The sequence below is a fragment of the Thunnus albacares genome, chromosome 1 (assembly GCF_914725855.1).
Source record: "Thunnus albacares chromosome 1, fThuAlb1.1, whole genome shotgun sequence".
Taxonomy (NCBI): Eukaryota; Metazoa; Chordata; class Actinopteri; order Scombriformes; family Scombridae; genus Thunnus; species Thunnus albacares.
Window position 1 is genome coordinate 24,002,400 of NC_058106.1, and position 19,198 is coordinate 24,021,597.

The 19,198-nt window shown below is 38.8% G+C and overlaps 1 long non-coding RNA gene across 1 annotated transcript; it reads left to right on the forward strand.

The window, feature by feature from the left end:
• Positions 1 to 5,321: 5,321 nt before the first annotated feature.
• On the forward strand, positions 5,322 to 5,931 carry LOC122988222. The gene is made up of 3 exons (XR_006404747.1): positions 5,322 to 5,487; positions 5,585 to 5,661; positions 5,891 to 5,931. It is a non-coding gene; the product is annotated as an uncharacterized LOC122988222 (long non-coding RNA).
• The last annotated feature ends 13,267 nt before the right edge of the window (positions 5,932 to 19,198 follow it).

Here is a 19,198-nt window from a genome sequence, read left to right on the forward strand (position 1 = left end):
AGCAGCAGGTGTGTGAGAGGTGAGGATCAGGTAGCTGGGGAATGATGAGAACCAACTGAGGACTACTGCTGGACAGGTGGGGAATGACAGAGTCTGACAAGACAGGACAGGCCATGACGTGTCTATTTTCAGCCATGCCAGCAGCTCTAGGGATGGCACTGTCTGCCTGATGATCAGTCGGTCTGTCACTTTGGTCCAGACTGAAATATCTTGACAACAACTGCCCTGTACAGACATTCACGGCCCTCAAAGGAGGAATCTTGCTGACTTTGGAGATTCTCTGACTTTTGCTTTAGCTCCACCAACAGATCAAAATGATCTAAACATCTATCACACGGTTTGGGTAAAAACATTCATGATTACCAGACAATGTATCTCATAGTCTTTGGTCATCAAGACTTTCTTTCTAGCTCTCTATTCATGAGGTTGACATTTTTGAGTGAAATGTCTCAACAACTGTTTGATGGATTGCCATGAAAACTGGTACACAAATTCATGTCCCACTCAGGATAAATTATACAAACTTTGGTGATCCTCTGACTTTACATCTAGCACTACCATCTGCTCAAAACTGTCCAGTACTTAAGCTTATAAATACCTGCAAAACTCAAGACATTCCCATTGAGCTTCTGCTGTACTTTGTGTTTAGTGCTAATTAGCAAATTTTAGCATGCTAACATGCTAAACCAAGATGATGCGCCTGGTAAATATTACCTGGTAATGGGATGGCGATGTTAGCATGTAGCTAGATAATAGACTTATTTATGTGTCCTAGCAGTGTTTCAAAATGTTTATCACTTGAAGGATAAGGCTGGGGATATTCTATATTTTTCTTATTATCATGAAATCCAATGAAAAGGCTGTTGAATTATTCCTGCTAATAAGTATTGGCTGTGTAGCCAAAGCTGAAAATATCTTAGAACTGTGCCTTCCATTGTTTTCCAAAAACACATCAATGAATTTGCACTGAATATGTTCCTTTGTTACAATAAACCTGGGCACAGTTAAATTTTTTTTGTTTTTCTTTTTTTGAGTCAATCCCTCATACTCTGTCCTGCTGCCATAAATGCTCATTAGGACCAGATCTGTATTAATCCATAACTGAAAATAGTTCCCAACAGAAGCACTATTTACTCATGTTTGAGAAACATTTGCTGAAAACTACAGTGCCTAACTCATTCAGGAAATTATTTAGCCCTTTTTAAAAAATTAAAATGTATATTTGTGACCCGTTTATGAAGATGTCCTCAGTCCTCCACTCGTTATTCTTCACAATTACTTTGTAATTCTCCATGCAACACCTCAAATCTCTGTCATGAACAAAGACAAATGTTCTAGCAGATCAAGGACACTAGATTTATTTTCTTTATAATGGATTAAATTCATATGGAATAATAATAGGAAGAATTACAGACTTTGATCCAGATCATGGAGGAGAACATCTATGTGAAGATAATCCTTTTTACATGCTTCCTGTCCCAAGATAGATAAAAGACAGGAAACTCTGGGAAGCTGGAAGAAACACACAAAAAAATCACGGGTTTTCATGAGTTTAAGGCTGTTTGAATCTGGCATGATTCAGCTATAGCTAAACAGTAGAGGAGAGAGTTAACCTATTCCCCAATCATATGAGTCACACATGGGTAGGAGGCTCTTTTGAGATCCAGACAAGAGGGACAGGATAATGTCTAATAACTGTGAAACCTTTGAGAAAAATAATGAAAATCTGATTCACAGTGTGCAGCTTTATTTTCATCCCTGGGTCTCTCTGTTTGCTGTCTATATTGACATTTCTTTTTTGATATGTATATGATATAAACACTGAATCATTGCTGGTGAAATACAATACCTTTCTTCTTTTTGTGCTTCTCTGCAAGAAACTCTTATTTGGCCGCATCCCATTGTGATATGTGATGTGATATGCAGGAAAATCAATGATGGGAAAAACAAATCTCTTCCAAAGTGGATGAGATTTAATTTTGTCTTGTTTGTTGACAGTAATAACATTAGTCATTGTCAACTAGATGCTTTTTATTCCAAGGCCATATCATATATGCCTTGCAACTTTCAAGTCTCGCATTTTGGTTTTCCGCACCATTTCAATATGAAAGGCAGCAAATTGCAGTTTGTCAAGCAAGCTGAAAGCCACTGAAGTGTACACTGTGTATATTGTACCTGTCACCATAAAGACACGGACAATCAACACTGATGTGAATTCAAAATTGCACTTGTGGCCATTTGAACCTTGCTACATCTATAACTCAAACGTTGCACCTCATTTTGAAGTGAAATCTTGTAGATTTGCTTCTATTTTTACAAGTTTCCCTGACAGGGAAGCCACTGGCACTGTCCAACATTGTATTTTGGAAAACTGTCTTCTGACATGACATACAGTAACTGTTGTATTTATACTGCATGAGCCACTCGTCCAGCAGTATCACTTAAAACATTAGCGAGAGAGAAGAAAAGGAACACAGCAGTCACAGAGTTCATCATCATGGTATGAAAGAACAATAATTATACTGGACAGGATTTCAACATTGCATAATGAGGAAAACTGTTGCTGGCTGTAAAACAGTTTGTTTTCCAGCCAAGAACAACAGAGGACAGAGGAAGTCTGAGCCAGAGCAGAACAAGTACCCAAATCCTGTGTGAACCATTCCTGAAATCAAGTATTGCTTCTTCAGTGTACTTTGACTACTTATGCCAATTAAAAATGCTCATCACCAGCATGTCAAAATGCTCATGAAGTGCTAATGTCAGACTGCAGATTCTGGTGGGAGGTTTCAGCAGCAACCCATGAGGTCCTTAATATGTATTGCTTAAAGCACCAATCAGATCAGATCGTACATTATTCATGTAAACATCTTCTTTAAAGTCTTTACAAGTCAGATTACAACCAGTAACACATTTGTGATGTAAAAGAAGCATGTTGCAACATCTTCTATAGTGAGATCTCAAATGGCAGCAGTCTACTGTATGAGAAAAATCAAACAATCATATACAGCATCTGTCTTCAATTTCTATAAATATTGGACTTCAATCACTGAAAAATAACTGTAAATTATGGAAGGCATTACAAAAGTATTATTCCCAACCAAAAGACGAATAAGTTGCCAGTGCCACGCAAAACTCCCAGTGACCTCAGTGGGAAAGAGATTGTGCAATCACCTCCAGTGCATGGTTTTCTTAAAGGTATGACATCACTGTCTAGGAGCTCCTTCAGTTCCTTCCCTCATCAGACTCACTACTTATCAAGGCGGCCACAGTCGCAGCGGAAAACTGGAAAACTGATATTCCCCATTAGACAGTGATTATTCACTCTCATAACAAAAACAAGAACTGAATACTGGGTGCTCGAGTTCCCAAAAGTAGCTTGAGAAGTTTTAGACTTGGTAATAGTTACATATGGTGCTTGACTTTCATCTGTGGAGGCCAGGACATATTTTGCTCTGATAAAGCAATTATGTCACACAATTTTCTGCTGGTAATCCCCGTGTGAAACCTGCTTTATATTAGTCTTTTGGGAAATTGTAGGCTATGATCTTGGCATGCTGACGTGCGTGAGCACACATTAAAGATTATCTAAGTGTTACATACTGTACTGTAGCACAGTGCTAATCTCCAATGTAAAACATCAGGCCACAGTGATAAAGTCTATTGTAATGTCCTCTTTGGATCAACATCTGTTAGCAATCTGAGCAGCAGTTTTGGCTACTGGATGGGGACCATGTGTGTTTTTCAAATTCAGGCAAAAAAAAAAAAAAAGAAATTGTCTGACAATAGTTGATCTGTCTGGAGTTACACACTAAGTGTTATCATTTACGATTTCATGGAAGTACAGGCTATATCAGACAAACAGCAAGTTTCCCAGATGTTCATCATGTGGGATAAAGTTTTAAGTCCAAATTTAATGGTTTATATTTTTACTGAAGTCTGCACATACTTGATTTGATGAAAATTTAATACTATTGGTTGTATTTTGGCATGTAGGAGGAAGTTTTAAAACTTTACATGAAAGGATGTGGACTTAGTCTTTTTTCTTACTCTTTGACAAAAAGTAGCTCCTCCTCGGCCAAATCACTGAGCCAAACAAAGAACCTAAAACATGCAGTCATCTTTTAGTCATTTTGTCCATTCAGTCATTTATTTTATTTACAGAATGCGTTTTTTATCTAAAATTTCCAAGAAGTTCATTCATTATATAAACAAAATATGGCAAATTTATTACATGTTTTTAATGTTTAAAAGAATATTAAAACAAGTCACTAATGTTTAGATAATCATGTAATGAAGATTGATCTGTGTGCAGTGCACAGCTGTAGAAGAATATGTTGATTAATTCTCAGTTATGAATTCATCCACATCACATGGCTTATAATTTGAACAGTCCATAACACATTCAAAAGTCCAGGTCTGAGCAAAGCCAAACACTGAATGTTTCCTTTGCAGCCATTTCTACTCTGCTTGCAGGAAACCTTGAGGCTGGGAAAGCTATCAAACCCAAATCATCCTGCAAACACACACATGCATATGCCAGTTTTTTTTTTTCTCAAACTCAAGCAACTTTGGCAAAATTGTTAAGAAGAATCAACACTTAAAATATTCACTACCAAAGGGAATTGAATTCATTTATGTTGACACTGTTAATCACTTTGTGTACTTGTGTTTATACAGGTCTTTTGCAGATCAACTGAAAGTCATAACCATATTGTTGTGGTCTTGCTGTGTTTCTCCCTCCCTCTGTCTTCCGTAATCTACAGCAAAGTTGTGTATGTGAACTGCAAAGTTTTAATGTCACTGTTCTAACATGTTTCCATGTTCTGTCAAAGCTGGAACTCCATCAAGGTTGCAAAGTGGCACTGCTGCTCTCTAGTGGTGACCTGGTTTTGATCTGCATTCTCCAAAAAAAAAAAAACTGAAATGATTAATCACATTTTAGTCCAACATGATTAATTGTTTCCATTGTCAGTTACTGACATTCACTGGTTGTGAATCTGTGTGGTGTTGACCTCTTTTACAGTTAAGAGAGTGTACAAGGTGGAGATCTGGGTGCTTTTAAGAAGAGCAGCATTTTAGATACATAATATTGATACATTATCTACACGTGAACTCAACAAACACTTCATTTTCAGCTGTTGTTTAATTACTACTTCATTAAGAATGTGGTATGATCCTTTATAGTTGTGTCTTAGAGCTCTGCGTGGCTTATGTGTGAGATGTATGATATTACCTTTTCACTAACTTGTAACTGGATATTTTTAACATTTTATTAAGATTTACATTCTGATTATCATATTTCATTTACAAGGGTAGCATGGTGGTGCAGTGGTCCACAATGTTTGCTCACAGCAACATAGCCAATGGGTTCTGGTTTCCAACCCACCAGCCTGCTGCAGCCTTTCTGTGTGGAGTTGCAGTGCACGTTCTCCCCGCGCCTACATGGGCTCTCTCAGGGTACTCCAGCTTCCTCCCACAGACCAAAAGGTGAGGTTAATTGGTTACTCTAAATTGCCTGTAGGTGTGAATGTGAGTGTGAATGGTTGTCTGTCTCTACACTGTATGTTAACCCTGAGATTGACAGGCAACCTGTCCAGCGTGCACCCTGCCTCTCGCCTAATGTCAGCTGAGATTGGCTCCAGTTCCCCCGCGACCCTCTAGGTAAAGAAATGCATCGATATTTTATTGATTGCTTATTGTTGCTCTGTGTGTCTGCATGAGTCACAAATATGGTTATAATCAGTATTTCTTGGTTGTGTTTTGTTGCTTTTACTTGCTTATAGTGGATATTGTTGCTGTATTGTTGTGCTGTTAATTTTGTTGCTATTGTCTTTATGGCATCTTTTTCTCTTCTGTCTATAATTTTTAACCATGACTTCATTGGTTTCAGAACATTTGGCCAAAGGACAGCAGTTGAAAATTACTCTGGCACATTTACAGAAATGTTAATTAATGTGTTTTCCTTATAAATAAATTTAAATGAAAAATCTACATTTGATTGTGTTGTAACGCTTGAGATGTATTTGCTGTGGAGGATTTCATTTTGATTTCTAATGAAATGCACCAAAGGAAATCACCACAGTTTAAATAGAAGGTGGATCACAAGATGATTCTGATATTATATAAGGACGGATAATGGGACAGTAATTCATATGATAGCCTGATAATCAATGGTCTAATCATCAATAGAATCATTTTTTAGAAATGTATATGAAGCATTTCCTCACTTATGCTTCTGTTTGCCCTGATGGAGGCCTGAACTAAAATGTTGTACTTCAACTGAACATGAAGCTTTTTGATTAAAAGCATTTCATTTAGAAAGAGTGAAGTTGACAACAACTGACATTTTGTGCAGTAATAATACTAACAATAAAAATAATAATAAAAAAAAAAATAATAATCATAATAATAACCTTTTCAAAAAAAAAAACAACAATAACAATAATACAGCATTGGTACATTAATGTAGAAAAGTAAGTTTATAAAATTAGTTTTTAGTAGAGATGTAAAGGAAGTTACTGAGGTGGCAAGCCAAATTTCAACAGGAAGAGTGTTTCCGAGTTTGGGGGCACTGACAGCAAATGCACAGTCTCCTTTAGTCATAAATCTAGATCGGGGGAACTGCCAGCAGAGTTTTGTTGAAAGATCTGAGACTGAGTGCAGGTACATATGTGTACAAAAGCTCCCAAATGTATGCTGGAGCCAGATCCTGAAGTGCTTTAAGAATAATGAGTAAAATCTTAAAATCCATTTCTAAAATCAACTGAAAGTCAATGCAAAGAGGATTTGTTTTTCCTTATTGTCTTCTCCTCTAGCTTGAATAGCCAAGTCCTTCCAGCAATGTCTTTTTTTCCCATGAGAAATGAATAATTTTTCTGCAACATGTAAATTTTTTCAGGTGGAATTGCAGCCAAAATACTGTAATTCCAAACTGGCAGCTCTTGAGCTCTTGTGCTTCTCCAGTGGGTGTCACTGTTTGGCAGTGGATTTCAACACCATCACAACAACACCTACTGTATGACTAATGGGAGTTTATAAGAGATCCATCAGTCAAGGAAAAAAATCATTTCACTCCCAGCAGAGCTCAAATATGGAGGTTTGGTGAAAACAAAAGGTTGCACTGAGTGAGTGCACACAACCAGCCAGCTGTTCTGTTAAGAGACCAGATTCACATTAAACCATGATGGCTTTTAAAGGTTAGCACAGAAGACTTTAAAGGTCAAAACTGGCATAACCTATGAGTGGAAATGTTTTCAATGGAAGAAATGTCTTTGTTTCTTTAAACATTCAACAAAATGGGTTTTCTTTGTCATCTAATGGAATCAATCATTCTCTTCTAAAATGGCTACAATAATCAGTCTGTGCAGCTCTGGGAAATAAGAAACGATCCACTTCCAAGTGTAAACACATGTAGACTGTTTACCCATGCATGTTTGCGTGTGCATACGTGTGAATGCAAACATGTGGTTGTATATTCTTGTGCACGTATGTGCATGCATGTGTGTGTTTCTCCAGGTGTGAACTTGCCACCCAGTCCTGAGTAATGGAGGTAATTAACTGGTCACTGTAGCATAGAGCCTTTACATACCATAAGTAATAGTCATGCTCGAGAAAATCACCGGGTAATGGGCAATTCTCCTCCCAGCAGGGACACTAAATGTCTCACCCCGCTTTTCCTAATTACCCAATTAAAGCTTATGCGGCAGATTTGTTTTTCTTTATTGTCTTCTCTTTTACCTTGATGGTATGAGGTCTTTTCTGCAGTCTTACCCTGCGATGTTTCAACACAGAGGAGGAGGAGCAGCACAATGTGCAAACCACATGCCAACATGTATGTACAGTACAGTTGTCAGAGTCAACAGGATTTTAGAAATGTATGTGTGGACACAGTCCTCGGGCTAAGAAGTGAGACTTTATGTCCAATGAAAGATTTTTAAAGTAACATTTTTGGTAATATTGATAGAACATCCATATTCTTACTATTTAATGTTTATTTTTATAGGGACAAGTAAAATAGCCACACATACCTGACCATTCATAGCCTATAAGTCAGTTTCAGTACCTTGTGTTTCAACTTGAGTTTGAAATGGTACCTGACATTATCCATTTTAAGATTTTGAGTGCACACATTGATCCTACCAAAAAGAGGAAGTCGTCTTTCTATGAGAGAATTTACAAAAGGGCACCTTATGGTTTGCCATATACGCACCCCAAGTTATTGAGCCAGAAACCCTGAAAGATATTGCCACATCACTGATATTTAGGTGTATTTAATGCAAATGTAATGAGACGATCAAAACCCAACATATTTATTATATATATACCATATATATTTAGTTTATTAAGAATATGGCAATGGTGATCCATCAAATCCATTGTTCATTAACCTGCAAATTTAGCTCATTAACTTCTGATGAGAGCTAAGCCCAGGAAGAATAGCAACTCACACAGATTTCTTTATGTTGAGTGATAGACAGGAGTTTTCAAACTATGCAGCTATGGACTGTAAGAGATGCGACAGCTGGAAAGAAACGGATTGAACAGTTCTACTATACATACAGTATTGTCCACATACATCTGAAAATCTGCTCCATGACATGAGTTTTATATGAACTGAAGAGAAGTGGGCCAAAGACAGAACCTTGTGGAATTCCTATTTTAATGTCAGATTACAATATTAGAAGTAAAATTTAAGTGTGAATTGTGAAACCTCGGTATATACCAGGGTTATTTCAACTGAGAGAAGACATGGAAAAGTCAAGACAGCACACTGAATGGAGAGTGAAGCACAGCTGAGAAATGAAATGGAAAAAAATCTGTTTGGTGAAATGGGAGGTATATCCATGGTGAGACATGGCTGGTAAAGGTGACGTCAGACCCCAGAGGTGAATGAGGAACTGAGGAGATCCCATATGTTGTTGGGAGCTTGTTACCGGCTGCGTAGTGAAGTGTGGTGCCTGTCTGTTAGTGATAATAGATGAGCAGGGACTTGCAGGGCAGGAGCTGGGCTGCAGGAGGGCCGAGGTGTTCAGAGGTTAGATAGACTGGATGGATGCACTGGTGTAGCTGTGAGGTGTGAGAGGAGAGTAGCAGCTGGCAGACAGCGATTCACGGTCAGTCGGTCAGAGGCTATAATGATGAAGCTCGCTGTGTCAGTTTGATTATTTCAGACCTGACAAGATCTGTTGGTGGCATTGTTCAAACAACAGACAGGTCCATAGTAGTAGTATGGTAGATGGCAGAACTGTTGGTGTTTTTCTGTATATACTGTAAGATAGGTGAGAAATTCAAGGAAAAACCAACACTAAGTGTCCAAGTGAAATGTTGGGCCACCACAAGCCACTAACAGCTTCAAGGCACCTCTACTGGAAGGATGGAAATAATTTTCTTAATCATCAAACCATTCAGTAACACCTCCTAGAAGCAGCTGCATTCGTCACATTTCTCCACTCATTCATACAACTGGTTCTTCTTAACGTTGTCACTAATCTGTATGATTGCTCATTTTAGGGTTTCATAGATCTTCTCCTATTGATTGATTTTTCCTTATTTATACAGTGTGATGTAGTTTGGAGTTACAAAACAAAGCATGCCTTAAGATTTGCATCGAGCAAGGTAAAAACACATGTCCCAAACTGCCCCAAACACCTTGCTTAGTTCTTCACTTCTGTAACATTTTGATGTCAACATGTTTCACACAAATTACATTTGAATTTACAGGCCTGCACATCTGAGTTTACATGCCTGCAAAAGACAATGTTAGTGAGTGATGTACTGTTTCGCCAGGATCTTTTGAAAGAAAGTGCTTTTTGCTGATCACAGTTGTGGATACATTTAATATTTTTAGATCTTCCACAGCAATAATACAACCCCAACATTTATCTTTTATCTTTTTTCTGTGTTGCATTTCACTGATGAACAACTTTATCATCCAGGCTCAGTATAAAGCTATTTTTAGGTTGATTTTCTGCTTTATTAGATAATATGCAGCAAAGACAGAGAGATGGAAAGATGGGGGAAAAAAGAAGACTCTGCTGTTCTGCTGTTCAAACACAGATCATGAGTAGATGCAACCCTCTTGCCAGACAAGGACATTGATATTGGACAATTCTGCAAAACCCTGGATTATGTTAAATGACAACATTATTTAATTACAGATAGGGAAAGATTATGCTTATATACAGTATAAGATAAATAAATACACAAAAGTTGATTGAAAACGTCAAAGGCCGATGATGCAAACTCCAGTCTCTTCCATAAAAGTCAAACATGCCACAACACACCCATCCTACCTCGATCACTGCACTGAACGCTGGCATTGGATGTAAATTGCCCAGTGCAGAATTGTCCAGTGTGCACATATTACCTATAGGGATTCCTAGGGAACGAGACGAGGCAGACAGTCTCCAGTATGTAACGGCAAAGCATGTCTAGAAAGGGAATTAAGTCAAGTCAGTGCTTCTATATTAGATCTTACACGTCTCTGTAACTCAACTGGAGGGATGAAACACCATTCTTCCAAAATATATTCCCTCATTTGATGTTTTGATGGTGGTGGTGCAGAGTGCAGTACAACATGTTGGTCATAATCTCCCATAAAACTGGAGTTCTGGTGACTCTGGAGGGGAATAGTTTATGATTCACATAATTTTCATCAAACCACTCAAGTAACCCTTGTGCCCTGTATGGAAGCATCTTCATTCGTTATGTTTTTCCACTCATTTATATATATATATATTTAACATATCAGCCATCTGTAAATGTGTTTGTTTCTGCTTGCTTGTATCATTGGTTTGAAACACCTCCTGTCTGTCTTTCTATCCTCCCTGTGGGCCGTTAGCTATGCCGTGCGTCTGTCACAGTCCCAGCAGTGTGTTGCAGACACAGAGGAGAAAGAGAAGACCATCTGGACTGGGTCACACTGTAGCAGCGACCACACGGGATGCAGCCAGAACTCCTCTCCAAGCCGGGTGGGAAGAAATAACGACAGAGAAAATACACAGCAGCTATGGGAACGTTTCCCTTCTCTACTTACAGTGGCGCTCTTTCTTTCCGCTCACCCCGCCCTCCCTCCTCTCTTTCTCTGTTTCTCACTCTTTCTTCACACCTCTTGAGATAGTTCTGCTTACATGAGTTGATAAATCCTTTTTGTGTTTCCCCGTTTATTCACGCTTTGTCTTTGCGCTACTGGCTTTGCTTCATTCAAGAGGCAAAGCAGTGTATCTGCAGAGAGAGTGAACATTTGGGAAAGAGCCTTTTGTTGCTGATTTGAAAGAGCAGCTTCCAGTCTGACAATTGGCAGCATACCGATAGGGGACAAACAGCCGTCTGTACACATTCACTGACACATTCACTGACACACATTTCCTAGCAGATACGCATGCTGCAACACTCATCACACACACACACACACACACACACACACACACACACACACACACACACACACACACACACACACATACACACACACACACAACTTTGCTCCTGCTTAGTTTAAGTGTGTGTCAGGAGCTGAACCACAAAGCTGCACCACTGGCGACACAAAACCGACAATTCACCTTTTTTAATCGTACATTTCCATAACATTGGAACAGTTGCTGGTACAATAAAGTACACTTCTCCTTCCTCTTTGGCATTGTGAAGGTGTCTGCCTGCCATGAATGCAGTGTTGTGTTTTGTGTCTGACACTCTTGACCTGCATTTTTTGGACCAGCATCCCTTCTGCCCCTATTTAGAGCTTGGAGAAATTCCCCATCGTGGATGGGATCCCCCGGGAGTCCCAGTGAACACCTCTCTGTGCCTCTTCCTCCCTCAGTGTGTAAGATAATGAACTCTCTTAAGAGAGTGGGTGACCCTCTTTTATACACTTTCCATCTATCCTTGCTGTGCGACAGAGAGAGGCAGCGTGGAGTAGAGAGAAAGGGTGAAGTACAGACTGGCAGTAATATCATAGAGACAGAGATTGAAGCCCTTGGACTGCACTGCCCTGTGCTAGTCTCGATAATGGACGAGCAAGTGGCCCCATCTCTCGGAGATGAAGAAGGAAAATGTCTCTCTCCTGGCCTGCCCGGTCCAACATTGATCCATTGATCCACCTCTGGATAGAGCAGGAGTCTATTATCTTGGAGATTACTTTCAAAGCTTTTCATTTTGTCCTTGTGCCTGTGGATCGGCCAGCCACTATAAGGACTGATTGAGTGCCCTGCAGTCACAAGTCTGACCTGGATGCAGCACAGACATCGGCCTCAGCCAACCACAGCCTCAAATTCTCAGTTACTCTCACCTCTCTGACCTCCATTCTCTCCACTTTTAACTCCTTCATAGAGGCTTCTTTTCCCCTGTGTTCACCTCTTCACGTTGCTGCTGCCCTTTAACCTCTCTCTCTCTTTTTTTTTTTCCTTCTGCACTCTCTTTTCACCGCAGCAGATTCTCACTTCATCAGATAAATTTGTCTTTTTGACCAAATGGCGCTCAATAGATGTCAAAGGCTCTCCAATCCCTGTCTGACATGGGCAAGAAAGCTTTTTGTACAAAGAAAAACAAAAGCAAATGCTGCATGAATGTTTCAGTAGGCTTATTAATTATTCATTGTTTAGAGTTATATTTATGCGCCTTGATGGCCAACGCTGAATTTATACTGTGCTCATACTGTGCCTTCACAGTTTATTTAAATTTTGCTAAATCAACAAGTTAGGAATTAAATTAGATCTAGCTGGTTGAATTGGCTGAAAAATGGCTGGAGGATTTATATCTCTGAGAAACTGGTTCATGCATTCATCTCAACCAGGTTATACAACTGTAACACTCTCTTCACTGGATTACCCAAACAAACAATAGGAAGACTCGTTCAAAACGCAACAGCCTCACGCATACACGCACGGACAAACATATAAAGACAGTACTTAAATAAAATAAAATAATAAAATAATAATAATTTAATTTAATTTATATAGCACTTTTTAAACTAGAAATACCGACTTGCATTTGTATGCCTCCAGCAACTACTTAAGTTGCAGTTTACATCCATGTCTGTCCAGACTCATATAATATTTGTGATGAAGACTTTAAAGGAATTGAATAAAAGGTATTAATTGTATTTTCCTGGCATTTGTTCACATGCTTGGCCAATAAAGCTGATTAAAACACAAAGTTGTAGCCATGACAGTAGACAAAGCTTCAGATATGGATGTTGCTGCAAAGAAGCTACAAATTCTAAAACAAAGATGCTTCACACACATCTTCAAACTGGCAGCACAGATGATCTATAAAATCACCACAGTTTCATGGAGGGCACCCAAGATTAGTGTCACCAATTCAGTATCCAACCAAATGTACGGAGTTATGGCGTTGAATAATGGCCAGAAAAGTGTTTTTGCAGAACATTATAATGTAACAGTGAAGTTGATGTTTGACTTTTTGGATATAAAATGTAATCATTTCATCATTTTATCCTAGTAGACATTTGTGTGAAACTTTGTCATAATAAGCATATGAATTCTTGAGTTATGGCCAAAAATGTGTTTCGTGAAGTCACAGTGACTTTTGACCTTTGACCACCAAATTCTAATTCTAGTTCATCCTTGAGTCCAAGTGGACGTTTTTGCCAGATGTAATAAAATTCCCTCCAGGCGTTCTTGAGATATCACGTTCATGAGAATGGGACGGATGTGAGGTCACAGTGACCTTGACCTTTGACCACCAAATTCTAAGCAGTTCATCCTTGAGTCCAAGTGGATGTTTGTGCCAAATTTGAAGAAATTCCTTCCTGAGACATCGCGTTCACGAGAATAGGACAGATGAACAACATGAAAATACAATGCTTCTGGTCGCGGCTATTGCCGGCGTGGAGGCATAAAAACACTGTTTACAAAGTGCTTAACACAAAACACGCAACAAAGGCACATATAAATAATCAATGTATTTTTAAAAGAAAGTAAAATACAATGATGCCCGCAGGAATATGATAAAGGAAAGGAAAAGGAGATCAATAGGGAACTAAAAACCATTTGCGCTAAAAGACAAAAGACGATAAAAGGTGAACATCTGGATCAGAGCTGGTCAATACTATAAAATGTGGTTTCAGTTCAGTACCAGAAAGAACTATATCATTACTGATACTTTTTGTCATTACAGTAAAACTGCACCTCACTCTCATGGAGGAGAGAGTGTCATAATTCAGGAGGTGAATACAGTTATTAGGCTGCTTCAGGATAAAACCACCAAATGATTTGACAACATTAAGCACTTCTTTATTCTCTTTTAATCACTTTTTCACATGCATGTTAAAATACAAGACAGTTTTAATGGTAAATGAATCTTACAATAATTCTAACAAGGTGATAACTGTGATCTGTGAATGAGATGAGCAATTGTGAATTTGCACAACAGCAGCAGAGAAGAAAATAGTACATGTACTAAAAAAGACATGATCTTATCTATTTTATTGCCCAAAACATTATCTACCATAAGATGGATTTTTCTATCTTTTTATGCTAGTTCATTCATACTTAAAATAAGAATTTTTTATCAGTAGTAATGATATTTGAGGTGTCAAGTGGCCCCATTGCTCATATACCTAGAATAAGGACACTTTTAGTTATTGGTCCTGCTCTCTGGAACAAACCATCTGTAACAACTGTGTCCACAGTCATTATTAAACTAAAAACCTTGCCAGTTTCCCACATTTTTTTCTCTCATACAGTTAAACGTATTTGGCAAGTTGCAAAAGTGTTGATAATGAACATACGATTGTGTTAAATGGAGCGGAGCAGCTGGACTCAAATGCAGGAGACATTAGGCAGAGCAAGGCTGAAGATTAACTTGTTTATTTTAAGCTTGTGAAGGCAAAAACAAAGCTGGCAGGTCAAACACAAAACTGAACAACACAGAAAAAAAACTGAGCAAACTGAACTGAAAACCAGGACTTAGATACAAATTGAACTAATGAGGGAATGGGGAACAGGTGACCAAACTGAGAACAAGGCAAGGAGCTGATGAGGAAACATTGGGAGCAGGGCAAGACTAATGAGGCTGATACAGAGCAGGTGTGTGGATGAGAAGAGGAGGGAAAAGCAAGCACAGAAACATAGGAGGGAAACACAGAGCCAACAGAAAACTAAAAACCCGGAAAACACGATAAAGACAGGACAGTGACTGTGAAATAAACACATCCAACACAAACAATCTCATACAACCTGCTGTCTTCTGAAAATAATAACATGAATGATCTATCAGAGATGTCAGCCAGGACTTCATTAAAGACCAAGGAGAAAAGGTCTTTAATGAAGGAAAAGGTTAGGAAAGGATCGTGGTCTTGGTTTAATACAGAAAAAAATGTTTATTGACATTATTATCAGGCTTATCTTGATTTTTATGATTCCCTATGATTCCTTTGTGGTTTTGAGTGACATGTCTCATCAACTATTGGATGACATGAAATTTGACAGGATGAATTGTAATAACTTTCCATTAAATTTGTTGAATACTTGCACTTAAACTAATGTCATTCTGAGCAGCCTCAGCTTCTGTTATCATGCAAATATGCTAAACTAAGATGATGGACATAGCAAACATTATGACAGATAAACATTAATGTGTTAGCGTTGTCATTATAATCATGTTAGCATGCTGATATTAGCATTCAGCTCAAACCACAGCTGTGCCCAAATACAGCCTCACAAAGCCACTAACATGGTGGTAGACTTTAAAGAACGTGTGTGTCAAGACTCAAAATATTTAAACTGAATGCATTTGCATAATTGATATCATATTTCTTTTATTTTCCTTTTTATTTTCCTCTTTTATTTCAATGTTGCTGGAAGACCCAGAGAAGACGTCCAGCTGATGGTCAGGTAACATCCTGGACATATATTCTTCTTTTATGCATACCAATATACCAGCAAACCATATACACACTGACCTCAGACACCCTCTGCCAATCTATTACTGTGAAACAAGTGAGAAATGCAAATGATCCCCTTTCCTTCTCTTTTCTTGTCTTTCTTTTCCTTTCCTTTCATCTCCCCTCCAATCTGTTTGCCCCAGTTTTTCAGGCTGTCTGTCCATCCATCAGCAGGGCACCTCAGATGGATCCTCCTCTCAGGAAGAACATTTGAAAACTATTCCTTCCAGCTGTAGACAGATAAATCTGTCAATCATCACAGGTGCATGTGTCACGCCTCCAAGCACCATGATTACCTAACGAGGATCCTGACTGACCTGCCATTACACACAGTTATGGAAATTGAGAGCATAATTAATCTGTATGACTCATTTACCTTTGTTTGCTTGACTTTTAATTTTTCTAATTGATTTTAAGACAGTATTGCAACTCAGCAATCGGGGCGCCAAAATGAGTTTGGTCAATTTCTGTCCTCCTCAGGTCTGGGCCAATTGATTCTACGACAAGGTTATGTTCCCTGGACCGTACTGATCAATTAATCATGATGGATTTCCAATTGTCATAGGCCACAGTTTGTAAGATCCTCCTTTATTACCTTAGAGACTAATAAAATGACCTCTGTTGGCCTTGAAGAAACCAAGTACCACCAGGAATAAAGACTTTTTTCACAGTGTACACACACATTGAGACCTATTTACAGTAATATGGGGATCCAGAATAAAAGTTTCATCATTTTTATAGCTTAGAAAATCTTGTTTTAAAAAGAATGAGACTGTAAATTGACACTGATAGCCGTTTTTATGGAGATCCTCAGAGAGTAAGAGTGAATTTGATGCGACTGAAAAATTATGAGTGAATGATGGGTTGTGACAGTGACAGTGTAATTGGTCTCAGGTGCACCATTAAAGCAGCATACATTGAAGAATATCCCTGACACCTCATTAAAACAGGCTGCAATATTTGTGTTTCATATTCTGAGAAGTCAAATTAAATTCTCCAATGCTTTTATTTGATAAATGGCACTGGTGGGGCTTACATCTCGTAAAATACGCCAGAGTCTTTGCAGTGCTTGATGATAAGACTCCTCCTCTTCTTTGATTAGTGCCTGAGTGGTTCAGATGAAGGGCAGAAGGTGAATTGATCCGAGCGGTGTCCTGTTCATAGGCAGCAGCCTGGCCATTTGATGGAAGTCAGGAGGGGACAGCTAGTCCGTCGGCAGGGATGCAAGACTGAATGACATTAACTCTGAGGTGGGGGAGGGGAGAGATGGAGGGAGGGTGAGGAAGAGGCAGAACAGATCTGTTGCTCAGCCGTGCTTTGACCTTCAGTAGACCTTCGACAGACAATAATAACCTGACTGCCCCGCCTCCCTCTGCTCCTTCAAAGTAAATGCAAGCACTTATCCTTTTCAATTACAGTTGTGACCGTGTGAGAATGAACAACTGCACAACTAAAGGCTACATTTAGAGGCCTTGCATGGTAACACTGTTTCCTAGAAATTACTTTAATATACTGCAAATTTACAGCAAATACACGTGTAGAAAAACGTCATGCCACCCGAATGATGTTTTTTATTTATGCTTGTGGCATGGCTCGAGTGAGGGTCTGTTGGTTCATCACTTTGGTCCAGACTGAAATATCTCAACAACTATTGGATACAGACATTCATGGCCCCCAGAAAATCAAGGATGAATCGTATCGTATTAGTTGTAATAAATTTGCTGATCCCTTAGCTTTTCAGCTACACCATTATTACATTAAATTTGTTGAATACTTTGTTTTATGACCAAATCCTTGTAAAACTAATGACATTCTCATCATGTTAGCATGCTGATGTTAGCATTTAGCTCAACGCAACTACAGCCTCACACGGATGCTAGCGTGACTTTAGACTCTGTCGTATTAAAGAATGTATCTGTCAAGTCTCAAAATATTTAAACTGAATGTATTTGCATAGTTGACAGCATATTTCTTTTGTTTTCCTTCATTATCTGCTCTTGCAATACAGTATTTGTTTGAAACAACTGAAGCATGATCAATTTGCTTCTTGGTTAAATATTTAAAAACTCAGCAGTGACTTGAAGAATGAGACAGGACAAGTTTACTCTATTAACATTTAAAGGGGGCATATTATTCCTCTTGTGATTTTCTGTTATTTTTATACTGTTATGATATCGGATATCGATGTTAAACATGGTCAAAGCTCCAAAACTTGAGGTGAATGTATGTGAAAATGCTCCCTGAAAGTCAAAACCCAGGGCTTCTTTGAAACTTAGTTTGCAATTTTTTTGTTTTGTTTTTATATATTTTTGGGCATTTTTTGCATTTGATGGATGGCTGATGGTGGACAGATGTGCGGTGGGCAAGGGAGGGGAGGGGGCATGACGTGCAACGGGGGTTGCTGGTCGAGGTTGAGTTAGGGACGTTGCGGTTATGTGGCATACACAGTAACCACTCGGCTACCAGAGCAGCAAGTTACTTCTACTTCCTCCTCATGATTGATTGTTTGTGCATGCCCAAAAACAGCCATATATTCTGTAACCTTTGTTTCTGAGGTTGACATTTTGAGTAAATGTTTGGGCTTAAAGAGACAGAAATTACAACAGCCTTTTTCAGACAGAGGCTGAAATGAGGGGTTGCATAAAGAGCCAGTATAAGATAAATAAGGAATTTCTTAAACTGTAAATCATGCAAACATATTCCAGTTGAGCTCCAGAATATAAACATAGTTTATTTACATCCCTTTTAAATCATGGTCTTCAAAGTGTTTTTGTTGTCTACACCTAACAACATCCCTTAAAAATTCTCTTAAAATATGGAAAAACAAATATAGTATCTAAAAATATATACATTTCTAGGAGACAGGTTTGCATATATTCCTCACTGTCAGTAATGGAGGCATTGAGGATGGAGGAATTGTGGCAGAGATCCCAGCACCTGAAAGAAGACAGTGAAGCAAGACACACACCCGCAGACACACACATTCCTCAGGCATATTCAAATCAATGCTCAGCCCGACCGTGAAGCATTAATGACTAATTGAAGAATTTGTAATTATGAATGCTCATACATGCTGAGCAGCGGCAGACAATCCCTGGATGTGTCTCCAACTGCTGAATCCACTCTGGCAGTTAAGTGTCTCTATTCAGAAAACCAGGAGAGGAAGACTCCGTTTTTCTGTTATTGCCATGTGCTTGACAGGCATTACCTCCCCCCCAAACTACGTGTGGCACCTCCGCTATTGAAATGCAAATTTGAAAAACACTACAGGGGTGGTAAACATCAACATATTTC